This window comes from Sminthopsis crassicaudata, chromosome 3 (genome assembly GCF_048593235.1).
Source record: "Sminthopsis crassicaudata isolate SCR6 chromosome 3, ASM4859323v1, whole genome shotgun sequence".
Lineage (NCBI taxonomy): Eukaryota > Metazoa > Chordata > Mammalia > Dasyuromorphia > Dasyuridae > Sminthopsis > Sminthopsis crassicaudata.
In genome coordinates, this window is record NC_133619.1 from 280,078,830 (window position 1) to 280,084,013 (window position 5,184).

A 5,184-nucleotide genomic window follows, 5' to 3' on the forward strand; every position below is an offset into this window, starting at 1 on the left:
TTCTGATAGGTATGAGTTGGTACCTAAGAATTATTTTAATTTACATTTCTCTAATTAGTAATGATTTATAGTATTTTTCATGTGATTATAAACAGCTTTGATTTCTTCTTCTGAAAACTGCCTTTTAAAATCAATTATAAACTGGGAAATTAGCATATTTTTATAAAATTCACTTATTTCTCAATATTTTGATAAATAAAGCCTTTTATCAGAGAAACTTCCAAAATTTTCCACCAATTTTCTACTTTCCTTCTAATCTTAACAATATTTAGTTTTCTTTGAGAGAAAAAAAAGTGTTAAACTTAATGCAATCAAAATTATCCATTTTACATCCTGTAATGCTCTCTACCTCTTGTTTGCTAATAAATTTTTCCTTTATCCATAGATCTGACAGATAATATATTCCATGTGCCCCTAATTTATTTTTTCTATCACCTTTTATGTCTAAACCATGTATTCATCATGCTAAAAAAAAAAAAAAAAAAAAAAAAGCATAGGAACAAGCTCATAACCCTGCTTTACTCCATTGGTAACAAGGAAAGTGTGAGTGCAATGCCCACTATCCAGAATCTATGGAATCATACAATAATAGGACTGGTGTGTAATAGTGATGAACTTTTCCAGAAAAGCAAATTTTGCTATGATTTTCCACAAATCCCAACAACTAAAAATATTTAAAACCTTGGTGAAATCAACAAAAGTTACATACGATTTCTATCCTGCTTCTAGAATTCCTCTTGGATATTTTTGGGCTCAAACATCAGATCAATTGTTTTCAAGTGTTTCAGAAGCAACTCTGACTTTTGGGTAAGTAACCTTCTTCCAGGTGAAGGATCAATCAATTGAGGAAGACTTTGGTAAAAATCTTGCCACTACTGACTAAAAGAAAGGACCACTTCCTCCATGATTGTTATAGGACCATATATTTCTCTTTCATTTACATAGATGGACAATGGAAGCAACCTTGGGTTGCTTGGGGATAACTTCCTCTTGTCATATAACATATAAGTTTTCTGTCAGCTTTTTTTATGGGCACTCAACCCCATGCTTGTAAATCTCCATTGAGATTAAATCACAGGTGCTTTGTTATGAAGAGGAGCCTGATAACAACATGAGGTAAACAGTGATTAGTTTCAGCATTGACTGATTATGATCTGTTGAGAACACTATGTGTGTTAATCATCTATTCAAGATTATGTCTTTATTACTAATCAATGTGGCTCCATCAACATTGACTACTTGAGATATACCATAGGTCTTTGGCCCAAAACAGCTTTCAGGGTACCATAAAAGCATTTTGGATTGTTACTATAAGCATATTCTCTCTTCCTATTGATCCAATAACTTTGACTCTAAGCTTTGCTTGCACTTTACTTTTTTACTTTAGTTTTGGTTTTTTAAATTTTTATAATAATAGCTTTTTATTTTTCAAAATACATGCACAGATAATTTTCAACATTCACCTTTGCAAAACCTTGTCTTCCAAATTTTTCATCCCCTTTTCACCCCTCCTCTAGACAACAGTAATTCAATATAGAATAAACGTGTGCAATACTTCTAAATGTATTTCCACATTTATCATTCTATACAATAAAAATCAGATCAAAAGGGGAAAAGATGAAAAAGAAACAACACAAGTAAGCAAACAACAAAAAGTGAAAATACTATGTTGTGATCCACATTGAGTTCCCAAAATCCTCTCTCTGTTTGCAGATAGATCTCTTCATCACAAGTCTCTTGAAACTGATCTGGATCATCTCATTGTTGAAAAGAATCAAGTCTATCAGAGTTGATCATCACAATCTTCTCGTCACTCTGTACATTGTTCTCTTGATTCTACTCACTACACTAAACATTGGTTCATGCAAGACTCTCTAAGACTCTCTGAAATCATCCTGTTCATAATTTCTTATAGAACAATATTTTTCCATTACATTCACATATCATTACTTATTCAGTCCTTTTCCAACTTATGGGCACCCACCCAGTTTCCAGTTTCTTGCCACTACAAGAAGGGCTGTTACAAACATTTTTCCACATGTGGGTCCTTTTCCATTTTTTATTATATCTTTGAGACATAGAACCCAATAAAGATACTGCTGGATCAAAAGGTAGGCATACTTTGATAGTCCCTTGGACATAGTTTCAAATTGTTGTTCAGAATGGTTGGATCAGTTCACAACTCCACCAACAATATATTAAAGTCCCAGTTTCCCACATCCCCTCCAACATTTATCATTATCTTTTCCTGTAACCTTAGCCAGGATGAGAAGTATGTAATGGTACCTCAGAGGTACTTTAATTTTTTAGGCTTTTGATTTTTTAATAATAACTTTTTATTTTCCATAATATATGCAAAAAGTGATTTACACCATTCACCCTTGCAAAACCTTTTGTTCCATTCTTTTACTTCCTCCATTCCTCCTCTGCCTTCCCTATATAACAAGTAATTCAATGTATGATAAACATTCAATTCTTCTATACATATTTCAACAATTATCATGTTATGCAAGTAAAAATCATATCCAAAAGGAAAAAATGAGAAAGAAAACAAAAAGCAAGCAAACAACAACAAAAATAATGAAAATATTATATTGTCATCTACATTCAGTCCCAATAATAATAGACGTGGATGGCTCTCTCCATCTGAAGTCTATTGGAATACGCCTGAATCAACTCATTGTGAAAAGAGCCACATCCTTCAGAATTGATCACTGCATAATTTTGTTGTTGCTATTGCATATTATGTTTGATGGAGTTAAATGTTGCTGTTTTGAAGATAAATGAACTATCCTGCTAGTAAGCCTTGTGGAATTCTCATACTTTGTGTTTAGTAGCTTCTGAAGTTTTCCACTATTTCCATCAAACCAAATTTGATGTTTGCAAATGATCTGGCCCAAATGAGTAGACACAGTACTATTTACCAAATCTTTCAAAGTTGCCCATTCTTCTTCTGTTCCACTTTTCCCAAGCATTTGTTAATTGAGCTTTCCTTATAAGTTATTAACAAACTATTACCCTATCTCTGATAATCTTTTAATATTAAACCTTGCCTTTGAGCTTCCATTTTTGTTGAATGCAAATGTTTACCTTGGAGAGGATGCCCCACATCACCTTTGCTAGTCTCACATATTATTCTTCTCTTCTCACAATGACAGAATCTATTAAAACAAGTGTTTTGTGTGAGAAGACATCCATGATGTGTATTATTAGATTAGGCAAATGGAAATCATTGGTGATGAGAAAGTTTTGGGATCTAGAATGTCTTTAGTAACAAGGGAACATTGCTATTTCTATTTCCAACTCCATTCCTCCCAAGGATTCCCTTCCATGATTGATAGTCTGAATTTACTCTGAACTTACCCAGAATTACAAGCTTGTACTCTTTTGACACACTGAGGTCTTCCTTCAAGTAGCTTTTCATTCTAAGTGTTCATGAGATTTTTTTCTTTGACCTCATCAGGATTGTTACGGTGGGAGCATATTCACTAATGATGATGATATTGCACTTTTTTGCTAGGGCTAATCACAGTGTCATGAACCTGTTGTTCACACCTTTTGCTAGGTGACTAGATTAGTTTGATTCCAAAACATATATACCAGCTTTACAACATACTTCTTAACTGCAGTCACTCCAGAAAAACATGTATTTATTTCTGATTTTATTTGCCAGCCTTACTTTGCTCAAGGCTGCTATTTGGATGTGATATCTTCTGAATTTTCTCACAACAAGAACCATTCATTTTTCAGGTCCATTGGATTTTTAGATGTTCATAATCATATATTTATTTCATGTGCCAATGGTGAGTGAAATAATCTTTGCAAAAGTTTTTGTACTTTTTTTCTTTAAATTATTGTTTTGACCATAGGATGAGATTTCTGCTTGGTATAGTAGGCAGGCCAAAGTCACGTTAGATGAAGCAGACATTTTTAACCCTTTCCTCACATTAGGAGGTGAATAGTGTATTCTTTAAAAAAGGCTGCTCAGCAAGACAAATATGGAAATATGTTTAGAATTGCCTGTTTAACCTATATCAGATTGCTTGCTGTCTGGGAAGGGAGAGAAGGGAGTCAAGGAATTAAATTTACTTGAACACCTCAAGTATCTCAAATAGTAGCAGTATTGCTGGGTCAAAGATTTATGAAGCATTCTATAGATCTTTGGGTGTAGTTCCAAAGTGTTTTTCATAATATTTGCATAAATTCACAACTCCATCAGCAAACCATTTGTGTACCTGTTTCTGCCCATCATTCCCTCATTTCTGATAGTTGTACCTTAGAGTTGCTTTAATTTTTGTTTCCTTAACCAATACTGATGCATTTTTTTAGACAACTGTGATTTAGTGATTGCCAAGGTGTACATAGCTAGTAAAAAGCAGAAGTAAGATTTGAATTCAGGTTCTTCTGTCTGTAGGGCCAATTCTTTATCTACTGCACTGTCTACCTTCTTCTAAACATTTTAAAATCTATTGAGTATAGGTAGCTTTGATTTCATCTTCTGAAACTTCCTGTTTATAGCCTTTGTGCATTTCTCAATTGGAAAATGAATTTCACACTCAGTATTTATTTGAGAAATGAGGCCTTTTTCAGAGAAAATTGCTCTAGATTTTTGGTATTATTTGGTATTATTTTTGGTTTATGTTTTATTTTAGTGGAATATGTATTCTTGATGATCTTTGCCAAGTAGGTATAATTTTGTATGATATCATGATTGTTACCTCTGCCTTGTTTACTTCATTTGGAACACAAAAGATTCTTGCATCAATCTCTTATTTTAATTCTGTGTGTGTCTTTTTGTTTCAAGAGTATTTCACGGGGGAGGCAAAATGGTGGAGAATAGACACATCCCCATCTGAGCTCCTCCTAGTGTCCCTCAGATCAACACCAGATCAAGCCTCTGAACTGGTTTTGGAGTGACAGAACCCACAAATATTTAGAGTGTAACAAATTTCCAGGAAAAAAAATACTTTGATAAAACTTAAGAAAAGATCTATTTCAATTGGGCAGGGGGAGAGGCTACCCAAACCTAACACCCTATTATACAAAGATAAGATTGAAATGGGTTCATGACTTAGACATTATCTTTGTATAATAGTTTACCTCTCAGATTTGTGGAGAAAGAAGGAATTTGTGGCCAAAGAAGAACTCAAGTACATTGTTGAATGAAAAATGGGTAATTTTGAT